We start from the raw sequence: 12,250 nt of genomic DNA, 5'->3' as shown, positions 1-12,250 counted from the left end.
AGCTATCACTAGGGAAAGTTTCCATTAAAAACACTTTCTGGTTTCAGATTAAGACACAAAAACACCAATATAACGTGTACCGTTCAAATTTAATGTCTCGAAGCAGTCTTTCTTACTTTCGTCATCGTATGGTATGTCAACCAATAGAAATGTCTTTTCCTATTCCAGCCAACGCCAGACGCTGCACTACACCAAAATCTCCGCTCTAGAATTACTCAGCGAAAAGATAGTAAAATAGAGCACTCACTACTACATGATTCCCACTCATACAAGCAAAGCCAATTCCTTTACTTTCCTAGGAATACTTCAACATGCTAACAACGAAGCGTAGTGTTAAAACCTTTGTTATCGTACGGAATAAAGTTTAATCAATATTGTTCAAAATAAACACAAATGAATTATACTGTATACAAAAAAAATGATACAGAGTGGCCATTAAGTCAGTTGACACAAACAGTTATTCACCTCTTCATTGACTAGAATAGTAGCCACTTGACTGAAATATCCCACGGGGGAGTTTTACGTTATAATAAGAAGGATACAGAATTTGTTTTGACTTCAAACATACTTTACAAAGGATAGTGTCGAACACACACAAACATCTTCTACTATATCTATCTCTTCTCTCGCGCACGCATAAACACACGCAGCATGAGGCAAAAATGCAGCACCCTAGTCATAGAGTAGATTAAACTAATACATCAAATTGATGAGGAAAATTTCGTATCAGGTGACCATTAATAGATGTAGATCAATAGCAATCAAAAGTAAAATACGAATATTAGAATGAAAATTCCATTACTAAATATGGCTCAGTCGGTAACGCGTCTGATACCATGCTGAAGGTCCCGGGTTCGATCCCCGGCCGGTTCAAATCCGGGAACTTTTCTAACGCTGCTGGGGGAAACCCTGCGGGGTAAAGGCGGTCAGGGGCGTGATGCTGATCACATCACCCCCACTCACGACCGGATCAAGAAAGTGTGGGGCGTGGTGCTAAGCACAGGGGAACACTTTACCTTTTTTTAAAAATATAAATATAAAACAAAAATGAAAGACATAAAAAACTAATAATAAAACCGCATCAATTTTTTATGCAATTTGTTGATATCTAGACCGTCAGGCTCAGAATAGACGGAGCACTTTTAAAAATGCTTAATTATATCGCAATAGTTTAGCCTGAACATTCATGTTTTGGATGAAAATTATGAAGAAAATCGAGAGATACATTTCAGGCTGTTCGCGAAAAGGTTAAATAATAATATAGGAGGTTTATATATACACATCACTTAAGTCAAAAAATACAATATTACAGCAGACAGTTTTCAATGTATGTTTATTATTTTAATAGTAAACATTATAGACATGATATACATGTTCGATACTCATCACTGTTTAGATTCTTTACACATGCCCAATATAAAAGTATACTTATAATATTGTCTTTAAATGATTCAGTGTGACTTAGATGAAAGCAACAGAAATTCGCTGAATGTGCCTTTTTCCGAACACCCTAGAATTGATTTGGGACCCTTCTGTGATTTTCAGGTAGTTGATTATCGGAAGCATAAGACTACTGGTATAAGTAACGCTTTGGTTGTTGTGTATCGTGTCAAATTGCCTCCCAAGAACACAGTATGCATTATATTTCAATCTGTTTAAGAACTTCTGGTGGTAACTGGAATTACTTCAGAAAGTCAAATGGAAGCAAATATGACGTGAAATTGTAATGAAAAGCAGAATGTGCTTTAACTTTCACATCGCAACAAGTAAACTGGTATAGATTGGTTTCCAAGCAAAGTGAAAAGAAGCTTGTCAATTAACCTTTAACTGCAATATGGACACGCTTGCAGTGGCATTGTTAGGTGGAAATTTTATTTTATTATTTTATAATTGCGGTGACATGCGTGCAACCTAACAGGTTTTTTCTTTTTTAAATCTTGTTTCGAATAGGAAAAAAAGAAGCCGTTTTCTTGATGCCTTTCCAAGGAAGACGTAGTTGCACGCTGAGTTTTATGAGTGACTGTATGTGAAAGAAACATTCATGACCACCTAGACTCGAACCAGCGTTGCCAACTATCAGCCTGTCAAATTGACACTAAACTTGAATGTACGTGTTCGTGGTGTAGCGTGTTGAAGATATAATTATCGAACATGAAACATATAAATCCGCTTGATCAAGTACACTATAATATCAATTTAGAGCAAAGGTAGTAACAACATCGCCTTGTAATCAAGGGGTCTCGACTTCGATCTCAGTGGAGGCACATAGTGGTTCCGATCCAACTTTAAACTCTAGATTCAGTAGCGATTAGCCTTTCTGTGTACAAATTGGACTTAAAAATAAACTCTGAAACAATGAACCTTGTAATTGCTGTCAGAAAGCGAATAACTTCAAATTGTGAACTATGATTCGATAGCTATATTTCAAAGTTTTTTGTATTAATTCCTCACTTTTACAGCTTTTGTTAATGTGCAATCGACAATTGTTTCTTAGTTTTAGGAGAGTTTCTACTCACTTTTTTTTTAATGTGTGTTCAAAACATTTTATTATTGACATTTCTTGAAGTTGGTAATTTCTGATTCTCGCCCACAATAGCAGAATCAATATTGTGGATTCTTTTCTATATCTAAAATTCTCTCCAGGACAGTACTTTCAGCGTACGGAACAAGGTCTGAACCGTGTGTCCGTATGGAACATGAAGTTACCGTGCGGTTGGCAACGCTGACTCGAACTAAGAACCTCCGGTGGAGAGATCATGAGTCTGGAACTTCACATAAAGATGTAGAGCAGCAACGTTCATAACAACAGAATCGAGATTCGGTTAAAACAAAATGCACGTTCAGTTCTGAATAACTTATGCACGTATGGTTATATGACACAGACCTGAGTGAAAACGTTGTCACATGGCAGTAAAAAAGCTGTTCTCAGGGTTGTTGTTCTCAATGCTAGTGCTTAAGGCTATTTGCACCCTTCATTTATGATAAGTGAACAACTCCTTACTAATAATAAAACGTAGAGGAGAACAGAAAAATTAAAGTCATGCACTCGTACAGAATATAAACTTATCAGAGACTAACAGAATAATATTCATTTTATTTGGCTTCTCTGCCACTTTTGGCTAATCGCGAAGAGGAGGATGATAGTGATAAGATGAAATTGATGAAAGGACAATCACAAACACAAACCCCACGGATGATTATACTGACTAATAGTACAAACGCCAGAGCCCCGTTAGTCTGCAAAATGCAGTCTAGGGTGTACTACGTGGAAGAGAGGCGCTTGACATTTGGGTGTCTTCCGGGAGGGTCACCCTTACAACGCCAACCAAAGACTAACAGGGTTCGATTCCCGGGGCTCACCCAGGCTCAAATCAATGGGTACCTGGTGGGTAAAGGTAGCAGAAACGTGGTTTTGATAACATTATCTACAAAATGGCAGACATCGAGAATGTGTGGGGTCCTACCCCCACATCCCCTAAATATGCGTTCATGGCACTGTGCTATATGCACAGGGAACTTTACCTTAACGTATATAATTCACTATGAATATGATAAAAGGTCAGTCTTTGTAAGGGACTCACTACAAATACAGACATAACACACATAACTCCAGATGCCAAAGCCTCGTTAGCCTTCTTTATTGTAGCTACAAGGAGTGGGAGTAACCGACTGGATTATGAATGCTCATACGGCGAGAGAGCAATAACATAGACCACCCACAATTACAAAGCAATTAAAAAGATTCAACTATTACAGACCTTCAGGCTACAAGATGATTAAAGGAAGTAGTCGTGAATCTTTGCTACCAAAAAGAGGCCGAGGGGCAGAACACTCACTCAGTAGTCAAGCACTATACACCAGATATTCCAAACCATTTCCCAATGCTTGAGGTCAAAGATAAACTGCTATCATTTGAAAATCCATTTGATAAAAAGTATATTGCACAAAGAGGACAACAAGATTATTCGTTGTATCTGTGGTTGTACCTTCCGCTTAAATGATAAACTGATTAGATCAAGGCAGGTAGGGTGAGATTAATTTCGTAACACATATCGCTAACCCTCTTGCTCAAGCTCTACGCTGTTGGTAGGCTCGCTAGGTACGCCTCGCGCAATCAGCAGCGCAGATGTTCCGAAAATAAATCTGACCGATAACTTGGTTGATTTATTGCTTGATTTGTTCAGTTTACTTTGCTTTTCTGCCACATTGGCTAATCGCGAAGATAAGAATGAATGGTGATAAGATAAATGAAGGACAATCAGAAACGTATGTGGATGATACAACACGAGCCCCACGCAGGATTATACTGGCTGCAAGTCCAGACGCCAGAGCCTCGTCAGTGTGCAAAATACAGTCCAGTGTGTACTACGTGGAAGGGAGATTGGCACTTGGGGGGTTCTCAGAAAGGGTCCCCTTACCAGGGCTGTTAAAGGTCCATAATTTTTTAATAAATTTAATTCCGGTCCAGGAGAGAAAATCAGCAAGCGTAAATTGGTTCTAGACCGTAAAGAACTCTTATTTGTAAAGTATTTAAATTCGGTCCAGGAACCTTTTTTCAGGATCAATTTAAATACGGTCCAGAAACCTTTTTTGCGGATCAATTTAATAATGTCCAGGAACCTTCTTCCGGATCAATTTAAATCCGGTCCAGGAACCTTTTTTTGAGGATCAATTTAATAATGTCCAGGGACCTTCTTCCGGATCAATTTAAATCCGGTCCAAGTTCCGTATTGAAATGAAACAATACGCAATTTGTACCGAATTTAAATTGTGCGAGAAAAAAGGTTCCGATCCTATTGCGGCGGAACCCATTAGAATTTATGGGTTTCTGGACTTTTGACAACCCTGCCCCTTACACCCCTCTATAGTAACTTGGAACGACAACGTGCCTGGGCGCGAACCATATTTGTTATTGCCTCAGTTGTCATCTGCTTCTTTTAGAAAAACGGAAGTTCGTTCCTTGAAAAGGTGGTCGACCTTTACTCTGTAAACTGGAGAATTATGTATAGTACAAGTGAAAACACATTCTCCTGAAACACACACACGAGCTTGTTTTTTTTGTTTTTTTGTATTTTTGGTTACATCACATAGCCTTTCTTCAACGAAGACGGTGAATGGAGGGACAGGAATCCAGAATTTTCCATCTGGGGTGTAACTTCATACTGAGGGAGTGTATGGGTAAATTTATAACTAGGGTGCGGATTTTTGCCTATTTTATTCCTTTGTAGTAAACCATAGGCCTTCTTAATGTTTTAAGTTCGTTTCATGATGGTTTTAGTCCGAAAACGGATTTTTATAGTGCCAAAAATGCCTATTTTGGTGGTTATTGCTTTGCTTATCATGCCCCAAAATGCCTTTTCTGCAATTTTATCTTACTTCAGCTGTTTTTACGCGCCTTTGGCTTTCCCTACCTTGAGAAAGGCAAGCCTTTATGTTGAACTGACTGGAATCTGGTATTTGCCAGATTTGACGGTCGCAAGGGATGTCAGATCTTTGGAAATTTCAAAAGCCCCTTAATCAGGGTAAGCGAAATAAAAAAAATAAAAAACTGGTTGGCGACTCTTATTTGGACAAAACGACGCCAAACCACCCATTCCTTTAGTTTCCAGCTGAAAGCTTGTAGGAGTCAATCAGTACACCGAAGATTCCGCGTGCGATTCCTGAGCTGGCAAAGGGTGGTTCTTGCCAGTGTCATTTTATCAATTATATTTAATCGTCCTCCATCCTCATTGTCACGATTAGGCAAAATGGCTGAAAAGCAACGTAAAATAAGAAACATATGAAATCATGCAAAAGAGTGACAGTTTTTCAAGACAGAGTTTTTAGCAAATTTTAGTGCACTTTTTACTTTAGGGTGCCTTTTTAAGTACATATTTTCATAATTTTGGGGCTTATTTGAGAGGTTTTAGTGCCTATAAATCCACACCCTTATTTATAACTAATACTGGGCCTTTGTGAAAAAATGTAGGGTGTTGAGGAAATTTTGGAGGGGTATTGGGGATGTTTGGATATAATGCTGTAACTGGTGGTTGATGATTAGGTAAAACACACGGAAGAACGAGTACACTGGAATATACATTCACTGGCCGGGAGTCGAATGTAGAACCTTCACACGCGGGGTCACGCCCCCATTCGTAACCACTACGATCATCACTGTCATGCAGTGTTAGAAGCTGAAGTATAATGAGAACGCACTGAGCACTACGACTATACTTATAAAATCGCCGGAAACAAAATAATTCCCCATCACATTTCAATGTCCAGGAAGTAAACAGCTGGTATGAACCACGAGAGGTAGCCACGTCTTGTGTTTTCTTCCTTTTTGACACCTGTCGTGCGGCTGCCGCATTGTGTGGTCCTTGCGATTCGAGAGGTAGAAACAGCAAGTTTTGGCGTGCAAAACGAAAGGATAGAGGAAATATTTTTAAGAGACACCTACCTTTGACGAATCGACGAGCCAGCCGAGAAGAGGTTACTGACGACCTTGGCGCGCGGCCAGCAAGTAGCGGAGTTATCGAAGGCACTTTCTCTGCTATCCTCCGGCGTAACTTTCCCGTAAACAGCACCGCGTAAAAAAATGACGGGGGAGCGGGGGGGGGGGGGGGCAGAAGTCAACAGCTCCAATTGACGGCAAGGCCAAAGAGTTGCAATTTCTTCATATTATGCTCTGAGGCATGGCCGTATGTACACAGAAATAATGGACGGAGTTTGACTTATTGTAGTCCAAGGATGGCACTATTTTTAAGTTATAATTTAATTGTTATTATTTATAATTAATAAACAATATAAAATTATAACCAACAAAATTTTCTCTCCCAAACAATTTGGATTTAGCTTCATATACATCAATTAAATTAACCATGAGAGGTTACTTATTTGATTACACAATTAGTGCAAAATGTTTACTCAACCAATGGGAGGGGTTTTGACACATTAAGTCCTACGGAAATGCTCTGAGAACCTGTAGTTTGCTTATTTAGTTCCGAAAGACGTCTGTTTGTTGAGTTTGTTTTTAAGTCCACTTTATGCACATTAAGGCTAATCGGGATTGGATAAAGTTGGATCCAAACCGCTTTGTGCTTACACCGGATATCAAACCGGAACTTTGATTGCAATCCGACGGTTATGAGGCAAGGCGTTCGGAGAGGCAGGGTAGACGTTCAATGCCTGTTTCGTGATTCAAGACCAGGACAAGTTCTGAGATTACTCGTCAGTTCGAGGATTGATGGATTGAGTTGGTGCTCTAAGTCCACTTTATGCACAGTAAGGCTAATCGGGAGTGGACTTACAGTTTAAAGTGGGATCCGAACCACTATATGTGCCTCCACCGGGTATCGAACCCGGGACCCCTCGATTACAAGGCGACAACGCTACCACTGCGCCAACGGAGAGGCGTCAGTTCAAGGAGAAAAATAACTTGTTTAGTTTGGAAGGTGGAGATTAGAGGTCAATTGGCTTGTTAAGGTCCGATGATGTAAACGGTGCGTAAGGTGAAGCTACCCACGTACACTCGTCTCACTTAGTAAACTCTATGCCAGGAATCTGTGGAGCAAGCGAACGGAAACAAGTCCTCTGCGTAAGCAAGACTCGACAGGACTCGACAAAGAAAACGCGTTAGAGGGAAAGGGATTCCATGGAGGGGGGTACGCAACTGGAGCTACTAGCCGCTTGCAGCAGGGTACACTGCTTTGCTCCGCCCACTCGCTTCCTCCGATTCTTTGTCGTTACGCGCGGCGTTGCTCCACACATTCCTGGGCCAGAGTATAGCGCCGAAATTCGATTCCTTATAGCTACAGCATGTTTGTCCAATGTCGGTCGAACAGCAGCTACTAAAATAAATAAGAGTACAGTTGTAGAAATAAATACTTCCCCCACAAGGCTACTGATATTCAGGCTCTATGGGGAAAATATGGGGGAAGTATTTTTTCCATGACTGTACATCGGAATGGGAAGTTGTGAGATAACCTGTGCACATATCAAAGTATGTTTTGTGTTAATCGGGACTGGACCTATAGTTTAAAGTGGGATCCGAAACACTGTGCAATACGCACCCACCGCGTGTCGAACATCGGATTCTTGATTACAAGGCCACATCACGGCGGGGAATACTTTAGCAGTTCGGATCTGTGTGGACTTTAACCAACTTCAGTGTTTTTCAATATTTGAACTGTTGCAGTAAGGGCGGTAATTTGTCAGCATTTTCCCAGTGGTTACATGTATTTTTTACAGTCACTTGATTGCCACGTTTGGCTAATCCTGACGACAAGGATGAATGAAATTGATGGAGAGGCACTTACAAAGGAACAATCGTGTCTAGGCCGAGACTCGAACCCAGAATCTTTGGTGAAATAATCTAGGTCTAAGGGATTTCTCCAGAATCTGGGACTGATTGATTGATTTGTTGTTTTAAGTCCACTTTATGCACAGAAAGACTAATCGGGACTGGACATAAAGTTTAAAGTGGGATCCGAACCACTGTGCCATGTGCCTCCACCGGGTATCGAACCCGGGACCCCTTGATTACAAGGCGACGACGTTACCACTACGCCATCGGGGAGGCCTTTCTGTGAATATAAGTGTAAGTACAGAGCTAAAATTTTGCCTTTGTGAAAGATTTTAGGATGAGGGGAGTTATTGAGGAAATTTTGAGAGAGAGAGAGAGAGAGAGTGTGTGAGTGTGAGTGTGAGTGAGTGTGTGTGTGTGTGTGTGTGTGTGTGTGTGTGTGGACAAATCGAGAGTCGACTGGTGCTGCGAAGCCAGGGTCCCAAGTTCGAATTCCCTGCAAGCCATGAATGTTTCTCTGGTCTCTCATCGTCTGTACGCAAGAAAGTAAAGGTAAGCTATACCTTGTGAATTACAGCGTGCAATGAAGGCGCATATGAATGTGGAGACAGGAGTTTCCACACATTCTGGGTATCAGCGATCAGCACCAAGCTCCGGCCTTTCCCTATCTCTTAGCGTTGTTCCAAAGTGCCCGTTTGTGCGAGTCCGGGTGGGTCGCAGAGCCGCTTTTGCATGGATACGGACAGAAAAGTTCCTACCTGAGGTGACCCACGGCGGGAATCGAACCAGATGCACTGACGACTGAACCGCTGCGGCTGCAATTCAGCTACTCGTGACACTTCTAAAGTCTCAGAACCAACTCACATCCTGCAATTAACTAATTGCGGAGATTTTTGGCTCAAACTCTACAGATTCACTCCTGCTCCGAGAAGCTTGTAATTTTCACGTGTCAATCAACTTCGTGCACACAAATATTGATCTACTACAGTTTCCTGATTTAGATACCATTTACGAATGGCTAAGAGCCTAGCGTAAGATGTGCGGAAGTGAAGGGGGTGAGAGGCCAGTGCCCTCCCGACACGTCCTTGGCGCCGCCAAGACTTCCAAGAACATTTAAATAATTTCTTCGGTCACGAAGCGACGTTATTATTTTCCGACAGTGTTCTGTAATTTCGTGTACGGACAAATGTATAATTCATGACTTGCAGTCGCTATATGATGGATTAAAAGCCAAGGAAGTATAAACAGGAGTGGAAAGTAAAATAATTCTACACTTACCTCGTGGTGGTGATGATGATGGGGAGGATTGAGAAAAGCCATGGTGGTATGTCGATAATCTCCGGAACTAGTTGTTAAGTAGAATGACCTTGGTGGATACCTGAAATGATATTAATATTTTCGTTAATAATGAGACTGACACACATGTGTATAGTTCTTACACACAGCTCCTTTGAAAACAAATGTGTGTATGAGACTACTTTGTGTTAGAGCTAGGATTTGTATGTAATTACATATTCTATTCCTTTCTAGATACATACCTTGAACATGAAACTATCAACGAATTATGTAACTGGCATCATTTTGCATAAGTTTTATGTTACATATTTCTACACTTTACATAAAACAACATATTTCGGCAATGTTTTCCTATCTTGATACTTTTTCCTATTTTTTCGATCTCTGAAGCATAATGAAGAAAATTTGTAGCTCATGTGATGTCATATTTTCTAATCAATGAGATGCATAGTGCTTACGGTCACTTAAAATTGACTGCCAAGTCGAAAGACAGGCTGAAGAAAAAAAAACACTGGAACTGTTATTTATCTAAAGATGCTGGAGTTTCTCTCCTCTTTCTGGTTACATATTTTCGTTTCGCTTTTAGGTTTAGACAAAGCACCTAGAAACATTTCATCGGTGGACAAGGAAGTTACTTTCATACTACAAAATCATGTGATTCCTATGGAGTTCACTGCCCTGATGACGATAGTGAAAACCGTTTTCCGCTTTCACCTAAACTTTTCTCTCGGCACTTATCAGCACAGCTTGTTACTAGGGCTCGACAGTGCATAGGGAGGAGGTGGAGAGAGAAGGAATAGATAGCCACTTGGTTGAGGTATAGTAAGGTATAATGGAGTTGCAGTTATTTGAATCAGTCAGTTGCTAGTGGGATCACGCAGTGTCTGTTCCTGCAGTGTGTGTCATGCAAAACCCCTAAGGTGAAGAATACTGTTTGTGCGTGTTCGCGTGTTTCTTGTGTTCAGCGATGGCTAGGAAGTGTGTTAATTTACCAAACCTTTTCTGATATGTGTGTGGTGAGTTTACGACGAAGTTCCAAAGACATCCCATTTCCCCGCTTGTCAAAAAGACGTACGAGTTGTATTTTGAATCAAAGGTAGATGAGGGTAAGTGTTGGGCACCACAGAACTGTTCCCCACGTTGCTCTTGCTATTTAAGAGGCTGATTGCATGGAACCCACCCATCTATACCATTTTCTGTACCACAGTTGTGGAGGGAACCTAGAGACCACATAACAGATTATTTTTGTTTAACGAAAGTAACTGGAATCTCAAGTAAATCAAAACACACAGTTTCATATCCATATTTGGAATCTGCAGTGCGCCCAGTTCCGCATTCCGATTCTCTCCAAGTTCCCAAAACCACCAACGGAATGGACACTGGAAGATGAAACAGACGATGGTAGTGACCAACCAATAGATCACGAAGATCTTGATTACACGCCATCTACAGCACAGCCCCAACCACAGCCACTGTCACAGGCAGAATTGGCATGAACCCGTTGTTGACAAAGACAGTGTGCTGTTACCACAGCTCCATCTGAAATTGGGCTTCATGAAGAATTCTGTGAAAGCAATGGACAAAGATGGCAGGGGTTTTACATTTTTACTGTACAAATTTCCTGCGATTAGTACTGCAAAAATTAAAGAAGGTATTTTTATTGGGCCTCAGATTCGTGACTTGACGAATGACATTACCCTTTGAAGAGTTGCTGACAGATACTGAGAAGGCAGCTTGGCTTGCCTTCAAAGATGTATGCAACAATTTCTTGGGTAACGTTAGGTCTGACAATTACAGGGAACTGACGGAACACATGCTGGACTGTTACAAGGCAATGGGGTGCAACATGTCTTTGAAAATACATTTCCTGCATTCTCATCTGGGTTTTTCCCCACCTAATCTCGGAGATGTGAGTGACGAACATGGTGAGCGATTTCACCAAGATATCGCTGCCATGGAAAAACGATATAAGGGAAGATTGTCACCAAACCTTTTGGCAGATTACTGCTGGATACTCCGACAAGAAGTTTCACCATCCACCCACAAACAGAAAGTTTCCAGGAGATTTTACTAACTTATAAATATATTTCAAGCTTTTTGCAGATTTCTCGTACCTTTTTTATGTTTTGTAATTCAAACAATTAATTTTGTTCCATGATCTGTATTTTATCCAACTACAGGTTCCTCCTGTACTGTAATGGAGTCGTTTCCAAGTGTCGCGAAAGTCGCTACTTTGTTTCTCATGAATTAGGGGAGAGCGGGGTCAATTGTAACACGGGGCAAATGTATCAATCGCTACTGTGCTGCTCTCGTGAGGTATTTTTTAAAACTATTCAAACCTGTAGAAAGGAGACGTCAGTTGGGAGTGACTCGTGTGGCGGTGGTGCTTACGTAGCGATTGTTCCGGCTATTATTGGGAGTTTTTCAAATTTTCAACACGTAAGTAAAAACATAAGGTTCCTTTTTATTTTTTAATAGTGATTTCGCGATGTCGTCTGATCAAGGTTTGTATATATCATCGCAACACACAATATTTGATGTATTTGTTAAGATAGTTGTGATCAATTTCTTGTTGTCGGGGTTAGTAGCTGCAAGCCAGCAAACAATATGGCGTCAGGATGGGGCAAATGTAACCGGGGCAGTTGTAACACTGTTACAATTGCCCCTTAT

The 12,250-nt window shown here is 40.8% G+C and overlaps 1 protein-coding gene across 1 annotated transcript in view; it reads right to left on the bottom strand.

Moving 5' to 3' along the window:
- Hgsnat (Heparan-alpha-glucosaminide N-acetyltransferase) overlaps positions 1-3,836 on the bottom strand; it is a 69,848-nt gene extending 66,012 nt beyond the window's left edge. Inside the window, exon 1 of the mRNA XM_083131215.1 lies at positions 3,787-3,836. The gene's annotated coding sequence lies outside the window, so the exon portion shown is untranslated. The remainder of the gene's footprint in view (positions 1-3,786) is intronic.
- Positions 3,837-12,250: the final 8,414 nt, after the last annotated feature.

This window comes from Lepisma saccharinum, chromosome 11 (assembly GCF_977018435.1).
Source record: "Lepisma saccharinum chromosome 11, izLepSacc3.1, whole genome shotgun sequence".
Classification (NCBI taxonomy): domain Eukaryota; kingdom Metazoa; phylum Arthropoda; class Insecta; order Zygentoma; family Lepismatidae; genus Lepisma; species Lepisma saccharinum.
The sequence above is the reverse complement of the archived record's forward strand: the minus strand, read 5'-3'. Positions and strand labels throughout refer to the sequence as shown.